The sequence below is a fragment of the Trachemys scripta genome, chromosome 8 (assembly GCF_013100865.1).
Source record: "Trachemys scripta elegans isolate TJP31775 chromosome 8, CAS_Tse_1.0, whole genome shotgun sequence".
Taxonomy (NCBI): domain Eukaryota; kingdom Metazoa; phylum Chordata; order Testudines; family Emydidae; genus Trachemys; species Trachemys scripta.
The window spans coordinates 17,925,543-17,946,888 of record NC_048305.1 but is presented as its reverse complement, the minus strand read 5'-3'; the positions used below and the strand labels follow the sequence as shown (position 1 = coordinate 17,946,888).

Sequence of the window (21,346 nt, the reverse complement as noted above, 5' to 3'; positions counted from 1 at the left end):
TTTTTTAGTAGGATTTAATTAAATAGACCTATTAGACCAAATGCATAAACCTCTAGGACTCAATTCTGAGCCCTGCTATGGCTAGCTAACTTAAGTAGCCAGTTATGAAACTTCCCCATGTGATAATACTGATGTAGCCAGGTCTGAACCTCTTTCCTGCATCTGATGTAGGGGATGTGCCAGGAGTGGAATGAGTGGCCAGATCATTTGATGGTCTGGCAGGCAGGCAGACTTAGTCTACTCCAGACTATGCCTCCAGGTAGAGAGAGCTGCAAGTGGTTCCTTGGCTGCTCCTCCACCTCTGCTGCGCCCAGCAGAGATAATTAAGCTGTTCACAACTGGTTTGAAGTCACTCACTCACACCAAGTCTGACTCCGGCTCACTCTGTCATTTAAACATAGGCTTTAGCTTTCTTTTGGAGAGCTGGGCTGACCTGAAGTGAAATTTGAAAAGAGGCTGTTGTGAGTTGCAGAAAGAACTGTATTATACATTTTAAAAGTCTCGAACATTGGATGAAATCCTGGCTTCGTTGACGTGAATGGGAGATTTGCCATTGACTTTGGTGAAGGGTCATTGATTTGGTGGAGCCAGGATTTCATCCTTTGTCCTTATCGTACATTTTTACTCTTGTTTACTGGCTAAAGTAGGAGTCTGGGCCTCAAGATTCCCATCCTACCACTCACCTCGTGGGTGATTTCGGCGAGACGTTTTAGGCCAAAGGTTTCCACCTAAGGTGTCTATAAATAAGTTCCTTAGTGAAATCATGAACTCTCTGTGCCATCATATTACTGATTGATCAAATAGGGAAAATGTAGTACATACCTTACACTGGTGTTGTGATGCATAAATAATTTTTTCAAAGCATAGAAATACTTTCCAGAAAAGTGCTATAGAAAGGCAGCGTATTCTTGTTCTCATGGCTTTGAGGTGGAAGTCTTATTGGAGGCTGGATAATTACATGTCTCTTCAATGTTGACCATGTGAGCTTAAGTTGGCAACATTTCAAGTCAGTAACTTTTGCTTGGTATATCAGAACTAATTTTCACACTCCTTCCACCACCAAAAAGTCCTATTGCTATTCTACGTTCAAGATCTTTATGCGCTTGGTAACCAACTTTATGATAGACATGTTTTAGATTGATGCTTTTCATTGCTAACAATAGCACTGACAAACGCTTTATTGAAACAAAACACAGAGAATAGAAAAATCTACCTTCTTCTGTGACATGACCTTAGCTCAGGGGAAATCACATTTTATATTCTGTGCACAGTGCATGGCAAAAAAACAAAATGAAACAAAAACCTCTTCTTTATGCAAAGTACATACTGTTTCCAATGGTAGCACCGGGAATGACTCCATTTAAATCCAGCTAATTATGACTTGCAACCACTGCCATAAATTAAAGCTTGGTATGCGCCTATGACCAGTCACGGTCTGTAATGTTTATGAGCCATAAGGTCACTGTGGAAAACAGCAAGGAACATACTTATAATAGGCTGTTGGCCTCCATGGAAATTATTAATTAAATTTTATCTTCTTTTCTGCACGCTTGAATGCTACCACTATGAATCTTTAGACCTGAGGAAACCATCCTGCAGTAATAATTGTGTGCTTATCACAGGCTGAGCAGTCATTTAATATGCTCCTTTGTGTGTCAGATATCATAATGCAATGATGCAAGATGTCAAGTTTTCTGAAAATGCCAATAGCATGCCTCACTGTGCATCAGGCCCAGGTTTCAGATCTTGCGATAAGAAGACAACCAAGAATCAATAGAATGTGCAGTAATACATTTTCTCATAATTAGCTTTAGAATAAGCTCCTACTGAGAGCATCAGAGGTGCAGCCTACGGTATGTATTATTCAGTAAGGAGCAGAAACCTCTCTCGTAGAATCAACAGAGGAGAAGGAATTGGTGTCTCACTGCTCTAACCCCAAAGAGAACTAGATGGATTTTCTCACCTTCTAAATTCTTCTCCAATTTAGCTGAGTTAAAGTGAGGTTACAGCCACTTTTTAAAAATGTCTTTAGGCCAAACCCTGAGGTCATTGTCTCACTTTTTACTGGGTTCTTAATCAAACAGAACTCCCCGTTAGTGTCAGGAGAAGTGCTGGACTGAGCGAGGACTTCCGGGTTTGGCTCACTGTGAGGTTCAACATTTATTTCCATGTAGTGACTTCCATATCACGTGACTGCTTGATTTCCAAGTTAGGAAGTCCAAGGTTTTTCCTTCCTGCCAGTGATGCAAGCGCCAATTCTCAGTTCTTTCTGCCTCTGCATAATCACAGGGAATCCTTATTAAAATCTATATCATCGCATTTGTTGACGATGCATGAGGCAGAATGTGGTGCATGAGGTTTTACCACAGTTGATTTCTACCCTGAAATGCTCATAGTAATATAAGGGTTTGCTTTGGTCTTTTAAGTCCGCAGATATAACTCAGACACAATCCCGCCCTTCGCCCACTTGTACTGGAAATTCCATTCAGTGGAAGTACGGTAACATTCTTGCTAAACACAAAGGATTAAATCCTGGCCCTGTTGAAGTCAACAAATCAGGATTTCACCCAAAAGATTGAGCCACTCCTCAAATTAGCACACTGTAAGTAATGAGGTAAAAGCTGGGACACAGATGCAGAATGCCTCTAAAGGTTCAGGCTTTTGTGTAACTGCTTTTAATAATTCAAGGCTAGACTGTGTCGTTCCCTAAAGTGGGTGCAGCTCCTAAGTGGCACAACTGAGCCCTCAATAAAAATACTTGTTTGGTCTAGCCAAGAACTCTCTAGATCGCTGAGCTTTGTCTTGGACTGTGTAGCCAGAAAACATTTCTCTGCTCTACTCTAAAATCCTTGGTGACCAGTTATGTCTGATGATTGGGGTTCTTCTGGGCAAAACTATACAGTAGACCAGGGGTGGGCAAAGTTTTTGGCCCGAGGGCCACATCAGGGAATAGAAATTGTATGGAGGGCCATGAATGCTCACAAAATTGGGGTTGGCATGCGGGAAGAGGTGCGAGCTCTGGGGTGGGGCTAGGGATGAGAGGTTTGGGGTGCAGGAGGGTGCTCTGGACTGGGATTTAGGGATTTGGAGAGTGGGAGGGGGATCAGGGCTGGGGCACGGGGTTGGGGCGTGATAAGAGGCTCAGGGGTGCATGCTCTGAGCAGTGCTTACCTCAAGTGGTTCCCGGAAGCAGTGGCGTGTCCCTTCTCCAGCTCCTACGCGGAGGCGCAGCCAGGTGGATCTGCACACTACCCCATCCGCAGGCACCGCCCCTGCAGCTCCCATTGGAGCACGTAGGAGCCAGAGCGGGGCCATGCAGCAGCTTCCAGGAGCCACATGGTGCAGCCTCCGACCCTGTGCCCTAGCCACGTGGTCCAGCCCTGACCCAGCTCCCCAGCCAGAGCGCCGCCGAGCCGTGTGGTCCAGCCCCGACCCAGCGCCCCGGCTGGAGCAGGCTGGCTTAAAATGGCTCGCAGGCTGGATCCGGCCCATGGGCCGTAGTTTGCCCACCACTGCGGTAGACCATCTCTCAAGCGGTTATATTGGGGCCTTGCTCTTCTACAAGTCATTTGCCACTTCTGACTCACTCATAATGGGTAGCAAAAGGTGGCGCCTTTCACTGTGGGTAGAATTAAACACATTTGTCTGAACGCCAATCATTATGTCAGCGATGAATCCTCATCAGCTTTGATGCACACCAGTGGTGCAGTGGTGTTGTATCAATATAGATGGAATATATTGGCCCAAAGAGTCAGAGATGTTAACATGACTTGGTAACTGTTCAACATTAAACAGTTTTGAACAAGGTTTGGGGTTTGGCATGCAAAGATCTCAGCCTGTTTAGTGCCATGGCAAACACACCATTACGCATCTTTTAAACCTTTTATTAAAGATCCAGAAAAAGAAGGAAAAACAGTTACAGCATTTGGAATGTGAAATATTAAGTAAGGCTTTCACTTTAGCGACATTCCTTGTCCTCTTTGCCTTTGGCTGTAAAGAATTTTTAGAAGGAAAACCCCGTCTGAGTCTTTTGGGTGGCATTCATGGTGTCTGACAATAACTGTCTTTCTTTGGGGAGCAAAGGAATTTAACTGAGATGGGCTGGACCTGTCATAGCTGTTGGTGAAGTCAGATCCCATTTCCTAGAAGACAAAACAAAACAAACACACTTGAGGGAAGAACAGCAAAGACAGACAATGCAGCTTCTGTCTCTGGTGTTGACTTTTCTCTCAGTGAGATTGCTAGTGAAAACACAAGCACAGCCTACCGTATTGTCAGTCGCTCTGGGACCCGGCAAACTTGTACAAGCATTGGGCTGTTGTGAGTATTACATTCAGCTGCCTCTTTGGTCACAGGTTTACAGCAGTGTTGCAAAATATACAACACTAAGGGTATGTCTTCAATACTGGCCGGGACAGCGGGCAGTGATCGATCCAGTGGGGATTGATTTATGGCGTCTAATCTAGATGCCATAAATGGATCCCCGAGCGCTCTCCTGTCGACTCCTGTACGCCAGCTCGGCGAGAGGCGCAGGCGGAGTCGACAGGGGAGCAGCAGCAGTCGACTCACCGTAGTGGTAAGTAGATCTAAGTACGTCAACTTCAGCTACGTTATTTACGTAGTTGAAGTTGCATAACTTAGATCGATTTCCCCCCTCCCCAGTGTAGACCAGGCCTAAGAGCTAAGCCAGACTTGTATTAAACAGAAGGCAAAAGAGGGAGATAAGGTGGGGAAGGAAAAGAACATAAGGCGGGTGGCAGTGGCAAAGTCTCACATCCTTAGTGGTGGTTGGGATTCAGCTGGAGCCAGGGGGATGTCATCAGTCTCTCTAGCCCAGTCTGGTCTGGACCTCGGTCAGGATTAGACAAAGAAGAGACAATGGGGGTGGCAGGGATGTCTCTTTCTGAGGACCCCAAAAGGGAGTGATGAGCAGAGTAGCCTATCCCTTCATTATTTTGTCCATCAGTTAGGCCTAATTCATGACAGACCAATTTTGGTTCATTAATTTCCTGTTCCACACTTTTTTTTGCCTACCAGGCATGACTTTACCACAGGCCTTGAGTTGTATTAGTTGGCCTTTTCGTTTGGACTGAGTCAGTCTTTCTGCCGACCTTTCGTATCTTCTCCTGTCAACATTCATTCTTATAGGTTATTGTGACATTTTATGAACTCTTCACGTGCTTTATACAGTTGAACTCACAATTAGGATAAATGTGTAGGCCCCGTTATCACAACAATGGCAATAGCACTGACCTGGTAAGTTGCACCCAGATGTATTACAACATATCAGACAGTAACTCTTGTCTTGTCAGTGGAGTTGCTGGACTGCTGCATGATATGGCAATTTTATAGAGCATCCCAGTGGAACACGGAAATTATCTGATGACACCTACTAGAACTGGTTCAGCAAGGGTTTGTCAGAATACTTTATTACATCAGCCAGACTGACAATCCAGAAATGTGCATTGACTCACGTGCTGGCTTATGCATATGAGTAGAGCTGTTGGAAAATATTGTTATCTGGAACTACACAGTTGACACTGTATTATTGCACAGGGTGGTCATGTGGAATACCACAGCAACAGAAAAGCTAGGACTCTGATCCTCTTGCTCCAAAAGCACAGTCCCATGCGACTTAAGCGAAAGGAGAATCTCTGTTATATTTTACAGTAGAGGACATATGACACACAGTTGAGCAGTTCCCATTCCATTATGTAAAAGGGAGTAGTGGCACTAGCCAATGCATTCCAAAGCCTTCGGCTAGAAGTCATGTTGCTATTCCACACCAAAGACAATCGATACAATAAACCCACACACTGATTGACAACACATCTGCCCCTCTCATCTCCCATAATGTGTTAGCAGCTGATGCAGCAGAGTCAGTCTCAAGCTTGAACAGGTTTCTCTTAATTTCAAGGTGTCTTGATGTAAGTGACATTGCAAGCTCTGCATGGTTTTATTAGCCTCTGCTGTATTGCTAGTGGAGCCGTCACAATGACATCGTCGTCAATCTTTATGCGTTTTCTGAGATTACTATCGGTGCCAGCAGGCCTCTGCCACATGACTTCAGAATTGTTTCCTAGGAGGGGTGGTTCAATATTTTTGTAGGAAAACTTCAGTGGGCTGATGGTAGGGCCATGCTCTTAAATTGATGCCGCTATCTTGCACCTGTTCCCTGACCCAGTTCCACTTACTAACTTTTTGATGTCTCATTAAGAGAACAACATCCTCTGTATCTCACCCAAGAGTTGCTCAGTGAGCAGAATAATAAGGGGAAGATACAGGAATTTTCCAGTGTTGCAAATACTCCTCTTGCAACTCGGTAAAACTCTTGGTTCAAACTGGTGGCCTGGATGCCTGGCTTTCCTTCTGAAAACTATAATCATAAAACCGAAATAGGCATTTAACTGTATTTAGCATCTGAGACAAATTAAGGGATGGATCCCACAAACCCTTAATCACCCAAGCAGGCCTTCTTCATCTATGTCATTCCATTGGAGCCACCTACTGTCATGAACAAGGGCTACTTGCATGAGGAAGGGCTTGCAGGATCGGGCCCTAATCTGCTGAGAGCTAAGCACAAATAGTGGTGTACACAATCGTTACCCATAATCCATTCTGTTTTTCCAAGTCACTATCATCAGCTTGATAATACTGTTTAATCCCTTACACTGATTTAAAATTCCATCAGAGGACAGTAATGTGTTTCTGTTCTGGGGTTTTTTACTATGGTAAAAGCATTACTGGATTAACTTTATCTTTGCTATTACAGAGGTCTTTAGGAGTTTGCACAGTCTATTAAAAAATAAATAAATATAAAACAAACCCAGCTATATCAGCAAGCTCCTTTCAGAGGAGAGTGTTCCCTGACTCTGGCTGACTTCAGATGTTTGCACAAGACCAATGGGTACCCCAGTGAAGAGCTAAAATCTTTCTCTTGTCTATAAACAATAGCCCTGGCCCAGAAGCTTTTGGACAATTGGCTGCTGCAAATGAAACCCCTAACTGAGTCAGTATAATGCCTGTGTTAGATCTGGGTAAGCATTTGTCCGCTATATCTGAGGTTTTATATTAATGCTATCCTGATTCACATCCATCTCTCAGTATTGGGAGACTTGTTTGTTAGTAGACTAAGGTAAAAAGTAGATGTATTCTTGACAGAATTTTATCTGGTGAGATTGCCCATAAGTGCTGAGTGCTTCAACTTCTGTTGACTTCAGTAGGAATTGAGGTGTTTGGTACATTATAATGATGATAATACCTAGTTCTTATTTCCTGCTTTTTACTCAGTAGATCTCATTGGTAGATTAATCCCAACTCTGCCACTGATCAGAAGTATTTATTTGGTCCTGGCTCTGCAGTATTCAGTTTTAGGTAACTTACTTTTGCTTGCGGATAGCAGGTTACTCTAACTATTCCTATCCTTGGTGAGCCGTACGTATCTGCGTTACAAATCCTAGCACAAGTAAGAATGATTAACAGGCCTTACTCAGGGTTTTCAGCAATGGAATAGTAGGGGTGATGTATATCAGGTGCTTTGACACAGAGATGCACATGCAAGTGCCTGCCTGCATTTTGCCTTTAGTTTCTGTAGCTAAGGGTATGTCTGCACTGCAGTTATAAAAACCTGCCACTCGCTTGTACCAGCTGACTCTCGGTTGTGGGGCTCAGGCTTAGGGGCTGTTCAATTGCAATGCAGATGTTCCAGCTCGAGGACCCTGCCAGATGGAGGGTCCCAGAGCTCTGGCTGCAGCCTGAGCTTGAACATCTACACCACAGTTGAATTGCAGTGTAGATGTACCCTAGGTACTTATGTGGCCCCCATTACCATCGTATCTGAGCACCTCACATTGTGGAGCGCATTCGTCAGTCCCCTGTGACACAGGAAAGTACAGCAATCCTTTTTACAAATGGGGAACTGAGGAACACATGAAGCCTGTGTTAGAGCAGGGACTTGAACGCCGGTCCCAGGCTAGTGCCATAACCACTGGGACATTCTCCTAACCACTGGACCATTCTGCATATGTAGGTTCTGCTTTTGGGACGGATTGAGGTCCAGTGTTGGGACTCCTCACCAGTGATGCAGGGGAGGGTTTGCTACCCAACAGTTCTTATTAATGCCGTGTTGCTATTTTACCACTTTCCCATTCCCTCAGGAGCCTTCCCCTTTCACCTGCCAGCTTACTAGCACCATAGCATACGGCAGCATCTGTGGATAGCTTCCAGCTTTGCTACCTTTTCTAGAGCAATCACTTGGAGTTAGACCAAGTAAGTAATTGATAATGTAGGTGTTGTTGCACATAATACAGTGTGGGTTTTTTCTTTTGTTCACTTTGAAAATGACTGCTTTTTGGCAGCCTCGAACATAAGTAAATCAGAGCCATTCTATTCAAGTCAGAGTTCATTTTCAGGGACAAAAGCTCTTTGTTGGGAGCCGACTCTGTTTGTGAAGAAAAAATGATGACTCAGAAGATAACATTGATTTTGTTGTTGTTGTTGTTGTTCTGCAAAAATCTCCGATCAGATGGAGCCTTCCAGTTCGTTTACGATTGCTTGAAATCTCTGTGATGTTTAAAAGTTGAAAGGAGTGGTGCTTCAGCTCAGACCTCGTACTTAGAAGATAAACTTGGGAGAAAGTCCCCATCTGATGCAGAGCATCTATCTCTGGACCAGATTGAAAGAGAAGGCCTGCAATTCTATCCTGTGGATTTTTAATGTAGGGAAAAATATCTGCCAAGCAAGATTTAAGTCCTGCACTTTTGTGGGTCAAGAAACCGGCATTAAAATGAAGGCTGGAATAAGTTGCATTCTCTAAGAAACTTACTGTCACCTGTTCAAGAAGATGAATTGTATTTTACTAGTAGAGGAAAATACCGTATCGTCAGCTTCCAGGTTTTCAAGTCACTTAATCGTAGCCTTTGAGATGTACCCAATCTCTATGCTGGTGCAAAGAGTGATGAATAAGTATCAAATAAGTGTTTAACTCTCTCTTTCAATTTTATTCATTGATGGAGCCCAGTCTATTGGATTAAGTCTGCTCCCAGAAATATGAGTAATGGGAGCTTGAGATCTGAGATGTAAGAATAGCTGTTCAACTTCCTCTTCCTCCCCCTTCTTCATTTGATGTTATCTGCCAACTAATCCGGCTTGAGTGAAACCTTGATGCACTACTATCTTATTCACACTATCTCCTTTACAACACAATACATAGGGAAAAGACTGCCAAGATTTGGAGGTATACGTGCATAAGAAATAATCAGAGGGTAACCTTGGTTAGCTCATATTATCAAACAATAAGAGAGAAAAGGAAGATTTCATTCCTTCTTAAAACTAATCTCCTATGTGAATCATTTTTTCTGGATCATCTTCAGAAAGAGAGATGCTGATCCACTTCCTGCCTGCCCAAAAAAATCTGGGGGGGAGGGGAGAGAAGGAGAATATCAAGAGTAAAATTTTACAGGAAGTGCCCGATGTTATTTGTGATTTCTCTCTAGTGCTCGGACCGAACTCTAATGAGCTAAGAGTGAAATTAGTCATGGCCAGGTTTCAGGGAGCTGCTTCCCTCTCAAAAGAGGCAACTATTTGGCACACGGATGTTGCCAACAGAAGAATCAAATCCTTTCAAAATCATCACCCAACACCAACGAAGAAAATAATCCACCCTAGCAGACTAAAGGCAACTAGATATTCCCTCGGGGCTTGATCCAACTCCCACTGAAGTCAATGGGAAATTGACTTTAACAGGAGCTGGATTGGGCTTTAAAGGCCTAATATATGTGAGAAAGCTGTGAAGAACAAACTCCAAACCAGTTCTTACAGCAGAAACACCTGGGTAGAGGAAAAGCCAGAGCACTGATTCAGATCAAGCCAGTTGGCAAAGCTCTTTCCACTCTCCCCCCTCTTTTCTTATTTTGGGGGGGTGGGGTGGGGCTTAGATGCTAAAATTAAATCCTAATCACCACATCTCATTCCTTAAGAGGACCAGTAATCTGTTAAACAGAATTGTTCGTACTTTGACAGAAAATCTTTGGACTGAGTGGGAAATAGAATATTTTACTAAAAAATACAGCCAGCATTTCTGTTGCATTCCATATAGTTATTCTGAAATAGCAGCAGGGAACTGTGGAAAAAGCCTGTGGTCTTAAACAAATGATTACTCTTTAGCCACTTAATATAATAGCATCACCCTCTATATTTTTTCCTTGATGTTAGAAGTTTAAAATACATCATACATTTTTCAGTGCATTCTAATTAACTCTGATTGTGATTCATGTGCTAATAATAAGACTTCACCAGAGACAACAAGGTTAAGCTGATACTTTGATTCATGTATTGTGGCAAACAAACAAGGACAGGATTATCTCGGTCTAATGGTTTTGTCCAGATTCTTTTGTGCTAATACTGCCTGAGGAAGCTCTGGATGTGTACACTGCAGTGGGCCAGCTGACTCGTGCTTGGGCTGCAGGGCTATATAATTGCAGTGTAGATGTCCGGATTCACACTGGAGCCCAGACTCCAGGACCCTGCAAGGGGGAAGGGTCCCAGAGCCTGAGCTGCAGTCCGAGCCCAGATATCTACACTGCAGTTTTATAGCCCTGCAGCCCAAGCCCTGCGAGCCAGAGCCAGCTGATTTGGGCCAGCCGCAAGTGTTTTATTGCAGTGTAGACGTATACCCTCTGTGTTTAGCTTCAAAGATGGAGCCCCCAACACCAGAAATAGAGCTTCCAGCAAAGCTCTTTTAATTCTTTGTCAGAATCAACTTAATTAAATCCCCTTTGATCAAGCGTGTTTTGGTTTTTGTTTTTCAATTTGATCTAATGAACGTCTGCATCTAAATTTGGAAGCTTGTTATATCCCAAGGTTTATTCCGAGGTTTCCCCCAAAAACACGAGGCTTCATCCAACCGCTTTTGGTAAATCCTGTCTGACATCTTCAATGTATGTGAAGCTCTGAAAAAGGAAAGGGGGTAAGAAACGGTCTGCTCCAGAGGATGTAATCCATGGTATTGCAGTTTGCTAAACAGAAAGCAAATGAACTCTGTTTGGATTTGCAGGCTTGACAGACTTAGGCTCAAGGAGTCCTAAAGCGGATACTGGGTATCTTGACCAGAACACCTTACTCAGGTCACATGACATGTAGGTCACAATGCAGCCTATTTACTGAGGAAATATAGAGAAATCTGTTGGAAGTGACTATTAAGAAATATTTGCTTAATAGGCAGCCTTCTAATAAAGGTGGAGCAGAGTTGTAATCCTTATATTTGGGGAAACTTTGGGATAGTCTCATGAGAGCAGAGTGTCTAATAAGGGTGACCTCTGAAGACCTAATCCAAAGCCCACTGGGAGTGTTTCCATTCTTTTCAATGAATTTAGGTTCAAGCCCTTATGCAGCTTCCACTGTACTGGCTCTTATTGCTGAATGTATCTGTCAGCACAGAGTCTTGAAGTAAATTGGCATGGGGTATGTCAGCAGAAAAACATGGGAAGCTACTGAGCTCTCTGAACTGTTCCATAGGCATTTGCTCTGTTAACCCTATAAAGCTCTAATTCCTTGCCTAGTTACCTGATGGTAGAACAAAATGGACTTCACCAAAGGCAACAAGGTTCCACTTGCCTGTGTATTTATTTATACCTTTCTAGTTCTGTGCTCAGCAGTATATTTTTCTTTATAATGATGCTGGTGAACAGCATAGCTGGGATACCAGCGGTAGATATCTTTAAGCATGGAGATATTAGGTCTATCATGTTGTTAAAGATGGATTCCTGTTATCATACCCTAGCAGATCCTAACAGTAATGTGACCCATGACTTCTCCATTTGAGATAGAGATTGAATGGAGATTTATCACTCAGTGAAGTAAACTTGATCATTTCCTCTCTGGGCAACTGTGGAGGAGGTATATAAACTGGGTATTAGATGTTTATCTATATCAGGACAACAGCAGTGCAGGCAGGTTTGTGCTTGAAATTCTTGATCAGTTTTGGAAGAAATATGTGTCGGGGTGCTCTCAAGATTTGTAAAATAAATATTATTGTACCCTCTGCTATTTACTTCTTTCTAGTAAGAGGCACAAAGCTTTCTTGTTCAGGTATATGAGAAGAAACTCTCAAGGTTAAAGCTGAGGATTTAGTGGTCTGAAAGCTGTATGGTTTTACTGAACAGTTAACGCTATCTAGGCATGTTCTTAATTCATTTTTGCTGTGTATTTAAGTTATTCTGCAACATATTTGATTACAATGAGACTTCCACTGTTAACTTTTTTGGTATCATTGCAATAAAAAAATCCTGAATATTATCATATATTAAAGGATGTGCACACATGCACCTAAAAAACCCAAAAGCCCTCCCCCTCCCCCCAATTGGATTCAAATAATGTATTCCTTTTATAGTTGTAATCCCCTAGCTAATGTTCTGGGTGCTGTACAAAGTAATTAAAAACAAGTCAAGATAGTAGGTCAAAAGATCATATAATGAGTCTGTTAAATTAAGAAACATTAATCGGGGGGAAATTTCCTGAAAAATCAGACCTCTCAGGGCCTGATCCAGCATGGTGCTGAGTGCTATCAACTTCCATTGAAATAAATGGTAGACATGCTAAAAATCCTGTAGTATTATGACTGTTAAAATGTACTGTATGGTAGGGACAGTCCTGTACTGGGGCCTGGTCCAGCTCTCACTGAAGCAAGTGAGAATTTTTCCATTGACTTTGATGGGAGCTTGATTGGGCCATGAGTGCAGAAAGAATGGAGTCGATAGTCCAATGCAGGTCTCTTATGTAACCCCTTAAAGAAGCAGGATGCACCTTCTCTGCAGCTGATGGCTCTAGCTAAGGCCTGTCTGACCTGACACTCTGTCACTGTCCATGGAATATTGGTAGCCAGGCAGTTGCCATGGAGAGAGAGGGTTAATCCACAGTCATTGAAATTGCTGCTATGGCAGATGCAGGGTGTAAGTGCATAACCAGGGCCGGCCCACAACATTTTGGCACCTGAGGCACGGAGCTCAAATGACGCCCCCATACCCCCTCGCTTGGGCCAAAACTTTGAAAGGTCTCAATTCTGCCTTCTTCCTGTTCTGCTCCTCTCATGGTGCTACTTACCCCCAAGAAAGGAGAACTAACAACTTAAAATGCCTTGTTCAGAAATTTTAAAGTAACACTTAACTTTCATACGCCTGAACAGCAAATGTAACTTTTCTTGTCTGCATAGTAAACACTGGCATTTTTATCTGTTTGAATAATCAAAGTGGTGTTTTCCATGCCTTCTTGGTTGCAAAGATTTGAACTGCTTCCCGCTGAAGGTCCACAGTCTGGGCCAGCTCATGCTCTGTTGAGATGGTTGCAAGGCCGACCAGCCTCCCCTGTGTCATTGTGGAGCGTAGATGTGTTTTTATTAACTTCAGCTTAGAGAAGCTGCATTCTCCACTGGCAACTGTTACAGGAAGTGTTAGAAGTATGTGCAGAGCAACAAAAGCATTTGGAAAGAGGGTGATCATCTTATATGTGCACATATATTCCAGAACAGCCTTTGGAGTTGATCCTGCTGAAATGTATCTTGAAAGGGCTTTCAGTTCATCGCCTAAATCACTCCCATCAATATTGTGCATGTCATCATGTGTCAACATTGTCTCTAGTGCCCTACATTGCTGGTGTAGGTCTTCATGTATATTGAGGAGTTTTGGAATAGCATACAGCATGCCAAATATACTGCTCTGTTCCTTGAGCTGCATGAAACATTCTTCAGCTGACTGTATTGCACAGTCTAGCACCTGGTTAAAGAATTCAACTTTTGAATTGTTGTTTGGGGTCTCTTACGGGATTATCCCATGCCTCGTAATCAATGTCGTCGTCGTCTTCTTCGGTGACTCCTGAATGGGTGGGAAAACAGCTTCAGTGTGAAGTTCCTCTGCCAACTTCTGTGCACTCTTCAGAACATTTTGAAATCCCTCATCTGACTGGTAAGACTGTAGGTATGACTTTGCTTTGTCTAATTGTTCCATTGCTCCAGATATATCCAGGTCAACACCTTGGAATCTCTTGCTTACAACATTTATTTCAAACAGTATGTCATGCCACAACACTAAGCCACACAGAAATTTGAAATTATGTATGTTTCTGGTGATTCCATTTCCATTCTGCAAGGTGTTGATCACCCTCAATTCCTGTTGAAGCCAGTGGCAGTTGAGGGTTCTCAGTACCTTGTCGTCAAATGGATAGCACAGTGAATAAATGGTGGGGGAAAGTGTGGGAAATAGGAGAGTAATGATACCACAAGGGGATAGGGAGAAATGCTCCGAGGAGAGCATTCATGTATGGTGTGTTTCTCTCTTTTACATTGTCTTGTTTTATACGGCTTTTAGTTGTTCAAAGCACTACATAAAAATCTGTACCTTTTAATAGTGTTACCAGGTGCCCCTGTGCTACAGCTGTTTTGATCCCAAAATAAAATAAATCCCTTTTTGGTGTCTTCCTCCTTGATATGGCTCCAGATATTGGATAAACCATCTTTGGCTGATTAAATTCAAATCTACACAACAGACGCCAAGGACTGTCTGTACGTAGCTTTAGAACATGATGTTTACTTACCCCCTAAACATAGATTTGTGGTATTAAGCATATCCTCTCAAATATTAGCATTATTTTGAGGTTGTGGTTTCTGTGTATTGGTTTTTTAAAAGTAGATTATTGTCATATTGGCTCAGCTGGTGTCTGTGTAAAAAGTGTTTATCTTTTGTCAAATAAATTCCATACTTCCCTTTGCATTTATCTGCATGTGTAATGACATCGCCCACACTTTATCACTAATTCACTGGCTTCTGTTCTTCTGTGCTGCCCTCCCCCTCATCCCTTGCACATACTTGGCGCTGTGGAACACAAATGCTATCTCTTTTTATATGCCTTCACAAACTGTCACCATTGGGACATGTCTCTTGGACCGTGCTATTTAAACTGTGTGCCCCAATTAGAGTGTGTTTTATTTTTTCCACCTTTTTCATTCATTGGAGTCATCCTTCCAGAGCTATATAAATAATGCCTCATCCAGTTATACTCTGTTGCATAGCTTTGTTCATTATGGTCCACCAAGGTGTGTTACCAAGATAGCTTCTTGGTGCCATTTTTCATGTATGTCAGAAGGGTGGGATCTCCAGCTTGTTACCCATGACTGCATCCTCCTGCGTTGTGCAAAAAAGCAGGCTTGTAAAGTATGCCAGCACTGGTAGTTGAAGGATGAGACCTCACATTACCTATCATCCCTGGAGATCAGAGTAAATAGAAGTGGCATGGCCATTCTGAATTTCAAAGCCGATGAGAGGGTGAAAGATTAACTGATATCAAAGTGATGTAGAATCTCTAAGCCTGGAGGCATTAAGATCTGGAATAGTTCCTGTTACATTAATTCAGATATTTAAGTATTTTTGAAACTCAACAGTTAGCAGCTATCTTGAGCATCTATTAATCATTGCAAATGTTACAGAAATAGTTCATAGTAGTTGAAAAACTTGGAAATATTCAGCAAACCTATTCTGGGACTTCATGACAGGAGGAGCCTTGTTATTTCAAAGACCCGGAAAAGTTACATGAAACACAGATAGGCAGTGTTTGTGTAAAAACTTTACCTTCTTAGCAAGTCAGCATTCTGGAAGAAAATGTTAAGTGTGTCTTGCTGACTCTGTGTCATGTGTAGCTCATTAATCCACTCAGATATAAGGGTGGGTGGGAGGAGCTTTCAGAGGGAGGAGCCCTAGGTTCCTTGAAGAGTCCTTGAGGAGGAAACTGAGAAAAGCTAGAAAATGGGCCATGTCTTAGGCAAGTAACTAAACTGTGCCTTAGTTTACCCAGGGGTAAAATGGGGATAATGATATTGGTCTGCACAACTGGCATATTGTGAGAGTCAACGTTTTTAAGTATTTTGAGATCATTAATGAAGGGGTCTCTGACAAGTGCTGTTATTGAATGTTTGTTATCAATGTCTTATTAGAACGCTTTACTCAGAGGAAAATCTCCCTGTTAAAGTTATTTCATGCTGTAATGTCTGCATTTATCCTAGAAGCTTATGCCATATGCATCGAATTGGCAGAATGAAATATCATGGAAAAAGAAAATGACATCTGTGCAAGATGATAAATTTCGATCATAAGCTGAAAACAGCTGCTGTGTATGAGAGGCAAGCTTGCTGCTTCCAAATTTAACTCACTTAGCTGACATTTAGTTACTTCTAATTAAAATGTTTAGAAAATCAATAGGTTTTGCCCGATAAGCTAACAGATGGCTTCAGCAAAATGACCAAAAAGCAGCATCCGTTGCAAACTGTAAGCTCTGGTTCAGATATAGACTGACCCTTTTGCTGCAGTGCTGATTTAACTGCAGTTCTCCATCGGTTTTAGCAAGGCAGTATGTAAGGACACCTATGTAAAATACTACCATCAGTCAGCTGGGTATCACGGTCAGCACAGTTTTACTATAAGCTACAAGAGCCTTCTCTTCAGAGATGGCCTCCAGTTTTTGCAGACACAGTTTATTGCACCAGCAAATAATTTTACCAGCAGTTCATCATCATAGGTGCAAGTAATAGAAGCTAAACATCTAACTACTTGTGTGTACCTGCCAGTCAAATAGACCTCTAACTCCCAGGGTTTGCACTTGCAGTTAACTGGAGGCACAATTATTGGCAGGTGTAAAATGGTGCCCACTGTGATGGCGGCTGGGATGGGGTTCAGCATCGGTGGGAAAAATGAGGTCTCTGAACTATAGATTTGAATAGAATAATACAGTAGTATTCTTATCCAGTGATCTCAAAATACACAGTAATGAGTTGCCTCACAAAGCACCTGTTTGATCTGGTGCCTCTGTCATCCACTTAAGGTCTATGGATGAAAAGCACTAAGTGTTTTTATGATGTTACACATGCGTAAATTTACATGAGACCGAGAAGTCACGTGACTTTCCCTCTGACACTCAGTGAATCACTGGTATAGCCAGGAATATACTCGGAGTCCCGATTCTCAGTCCCCTACTTTAAACACCAGACCACACTGCAGAAAGTCACTGCAGAAATCAGAGACAAATTTTCTCTTCCTGTTGCATGACAGGAAGATGAATGTCTAACGTTGTCAGTAGGAGTTACATAGATAAATCCTGTGCATCCAAATAGGACTATGTCAAGCATTGCTTGCATTCCCGTGGGGTGAACACAAACTTCACGGTACACCCTTCAGTCCTTGTGAGGATTCCAGATCATTAATGTTCCTTTTATTAGTTGGTAAGATTTAAGCAGCCAGTTCAACAGCTACAGTGGGAATGGAAGGCTCCCAGAGAAGTTATCTGATTTTTCAAAGAGATTCTAAGTACCTAACACTATTTACCTATATTTGAAAATATAGATCTCTTGAGTTGCTCACAGTAACAGAATTGGGCATAGACTCCTGGTGCCCTGATTCCTGGTCCTCGGTTTTAGTGGATAGACTATACTTCCTCCTGTTCTCTCTAGACATGATACGTTTTTGAAACACATTTGTTGGGCAGTGGTTAAGCTGAGTACTGGATAAATGTTGTGGTACCTTCCAGAAGTTCTAATTCACTATGAACACGTATTTTAAAAGAGAGAATCTTTTTCTATGAATATTCAAAGAATCCACATTAAACCATATTTAATAAATGTTCTTTCCCATGCTCTTCAAAATCCTGTGGCAAAGGGTTGCCTGTTTTAATGACACATGAAAAGGATTTTTGAAATGATTGCGTAGGATTGAATTTCTGGTCAGTCATCCACAAGGCATATTGCAGCTAAATCCTGGATATGTTCCATACAGAAAACATGCAAGTCTTTTTCTACCAGCTGCTCCAGCTACAAGCTTTCTGTCTATCTCCAGCACCCTTTTCACACTCTGCTTTTACAGGTGAAAATTTAAAACATATAGATCCAGGAATTTAAATAAAAATCAGACCCACTGGATAATACAATATCTTGCTGATATTCTGTAGCAGCCTTGCACTTCTATTGGAGCATGGACTAGATGAGGCCTCTGGTCATGCCAATGGGTTTGTGACCCTCCTAAGTGCAGAACCGAAAGGAATCGATAGACTGTCTGTCCAGGTTACCAGAGGCAGAGGGGAAGACAGTGTATCAATAAATAAGAGCGGCTGTGGATACAGAGGGTCTACTATCACTTTTCATCACTTGCCAAGCACATTTCCTCTCATTTCCCTAATCAATAGAAATGTATGAAGTGTAATGAAGGACTGTGTGCATGTGTGCAAGAGAGATGTAACAATAGAAAGAGAAATGTACAGAAGCAAAATGATACAGAAAACGATGGATCTCAGTAATTGTACGATTCATGACAGGTTTCATTTGCTCAAATTGACTGCGTTATGCAGACATATTTCATAATTACACTAAGCATACTTACAGTGTGTCTGTCTCACCACAATTAGGATTATTAAAGAAGCATCTTCTAATCCTTTCTGTTATGCATACAGCTGGGCACATGTTTGTCTTTTGTAAATTGGCTATGGAACTTCCTGCACTACTTGCTTTTATTTTAAAACTTTTTGTTCAGGGAATTTCAGCAATGATGCAAAGGGACAGATTAATAAGCCTGGGAAATGACATCTGCTGTTTACCTACAGAATGGGTAGGACACAGGCACTAGCAGCACTGGTTTCTCATCCTTCCTACTATACCAGTGTGCTTAATTCTTGCATAGAGAGAGACCACCTCTTAGGGTTTTATTCAGTCCTTGCTCTTTGCTGTGACTACCAACAGGGGAGCCAGTTGGGCTGTTATCAAATAGATGCTTCTCCACTAGGAACTGGATTAAGACTCAACGATCTGTATCACATAGGCTCCCAAGCAGCCATCAGTTAGTACTGACCTTCTCTCAGTCCTGACCTGGGGCAGGATTCAAACAGGCCACTGTACTTTTTCATGGCAGAGAGGAGGTGTGACTTATTTGTAATGGATATAAAGGGGATTCTTTAATGAGGCTGCTGGACACAGGCAGACTCTGTGGTTCTCTCGCTTCCATAGTGATTGATATACCTTGAGTTTCTTAAAGGTGTCTCTCCTAGGAGTGAAGAGCATGGCCAAGGAGTCCAGGGAATTGACTGCTCACTCCAAGGGGGGGGAAAAGTCCTCTGTAATCTTCTCCATTACAACATCTCTGCATCTTAGCACCGACTTGAGACACAATCTGTCACTAGCTGTATAGCAGTAGGACAGGAACATTCAGAGGACGAAAATAAGTGCATTTTCAGCTTTGCACAAGGAGTAAAATTATCCTCACCTTGCAAGGACTCGAAGGTGGTGGTGGGGAAAAGCTAAATACAGTAGATTGAGTTGTCTGTGGAGCCACTGAGAAGCCTGTTCAAATTACTTTAACCTAGAAGGAAAACCCTTGGCTGTTCTTTCCTCTGGGGGTAATATAATGCTTTTAAACTGAGCTGTTCTATTTCTCCCTTCTTATATCTTCTCTTAGAAATCTCTCTTTGCAGATATCAAACTTCCAGTGTTCGCTACTGCCATTTTATCCCACGAACAACATGTGCTGCCTTCCACCATCCCAACATCAGAGATGCTTCAAAGTCAGCGTTAATACTAGGGTTTAACGTCACAACAGATGTTTTGTGGTCCTGGCGTGAATGATATATGCCACTCACTTGATGTGGCTCTGATTGCAGATCTTATACAAAGTGAGATAATTTGAGACACCATAAAGCAGCTGTTAATTTTCCTCTCAAAGTGAGAAGGATTATTCACAGTGGCAGAGGGATTCTCTGGGTCTCACACTAATTGTCTTGATTAACATGCTGTTCAGTTATTACAGGTGTAACGTATAATAGCTCTATAAGGTTTTCATAGCCTGGCCAATTAAAAATTGTCATTAATCCAAGAGCTAACGAGTTGTGCATCTTAATGCTGAAAGACAAGATGAGTTTTCCAGTGCAAGTTTAAATCCAAGATCCGTGTGGGGTGATAACACAGTTCTAAGTTCATATTGTACAGAGAATTGCCACCCATCGCTGTGCAGCGTGCCTCTTCGTAATTATAGGGTTCAGTGATTCATTTACAAGGGAGAGTGGGGAAGGGGAGTGTAATTGAAAATGAATTCTGTAGCTTCGACCCCTGCCCTGTTAACCTCTTGATCCGTTTAGCACAGACCAGGTACATTTAATGAAGGGACACATGTATGGCCTGGAGACGCACCGCATGAATCCCGATGATGGCAATTGGTTTCAGAGGCTCGAATGCTGGTGTGCGGAGGCACGTGGCTCAGCAGGATAATGGACAAGAGCAGGGGTGATGTACAAATCTCATCCTAGCCAAAGGGCATTGGGGAGGAAAGAGGCCAGACCAGGCTTTTTTCCCCTACAGTTCAGTGTGGCTGGTTATTTTCCAGGGAAAACTTTTTCTTCCTCAGCCTGAAATGCCCTTCCTCTCCCTTGGCCAAGAGAGGTTGGCTGGAAAGTAGGAGCACTCTCCTCCTGCAGATCCCTTTGCAACCCCCCCTCTTTCCATTGCTGATTTCCACTCCAGGCTGTTTCCTCATCCCTTCTTGCCCTCGGTTTGTGATTTAAAAACACCAAAATAGCTTTGGGTCAGATCTTGAACTCCTTATTTCCAGGGGTCAGTAATGACCTGGACAAGCCATGCCACTGACTTCAGTGGGAAGGCATGCGAGTTACTGCTCCCCACTAAGCGGTTTGCGATAACGGTATGGAGCACGCTGTTCTTATTGGTTCTACCCCATCTCCCCTTTCTCCGGTTCCTTCCTTTGCTCAGGTTTAGGTTCTAGATTGGTCTGATCTAGTGTTGTAGAGCAGAACTATGTGTATGTGGAGCTGCTGCACCCGAGTATGAGCTCAAGGAAGAAGCAGTGACTCTTTGAGAGTCCCAATTCCTCCCCTGCTCTCCCTTAGCTCCTTAGGGCATCAGCCCTGAAAAAAGTGCAACTTCCTTCTCCCTTTGCGCTGGCTCGCTTTGGCCTGCAGGAGTGTTGGAGGCGGAGCTTGATATACCCAGCCCCTCCCTAGCCATTTGCTGAGAGGGAATGCCAGCTGCTCCTACTTTCCAGCCAACCTGCAATGAAGGCTGGCGGGGATCGCAAACATGGCCATGGAGGGTGAGGGGAGTGGATCTTATTCCCCTGCACAGCCATGTGGTAAAGAGGCACAATCTGATCCTTTGAATCCAAGTTCTCCAGGGCAGGGAAGATGTGGGTTTTAAAAAGAAAATCTCTCTAAAGCACCATCAAAGTAAATTGTGCAGTGCTTAAGGATAACTACTTCCCTGAAATTATTCTCTTCTGAATTCTCAATTCAAACAGTTACGGCAAACTAAATCTTTCCA

At 42.7% G+C, this 21,346-nt stretch overlaps 1 protein-coding gene and 1 long non-coding RNA gene across 4 annotated transcripts in view; one reads left to right on the top strand and one right to left on the bottom strand.

The window, feature by feature from the left end:
- The window catches only part of PPP2R2B (protein phosphatase 2 regulatory subunit Bbeta), a 236,641-nt gene that overhangs the window by 133,762 nt on the left and 81,533 nt on the right, over positions 1-21,346 (top strand). The window lies entirely within an intron of this gene.
- The window catches only part of LOC117882304, a 37,706-nt gene continuing 19,866 nt past the window's right edge, over positions 3,507-21,346 (bottom strand). Inside the window, exon 3 of the long non-coding RNA XR_004646970.1 lies at positions 3,507-4,142. This is a non-coding gene — a long non-coding RNA (uncharacterized LOC117882304). The remainder of the gene's footprint in view (positions 4,143-21,346) is intronic.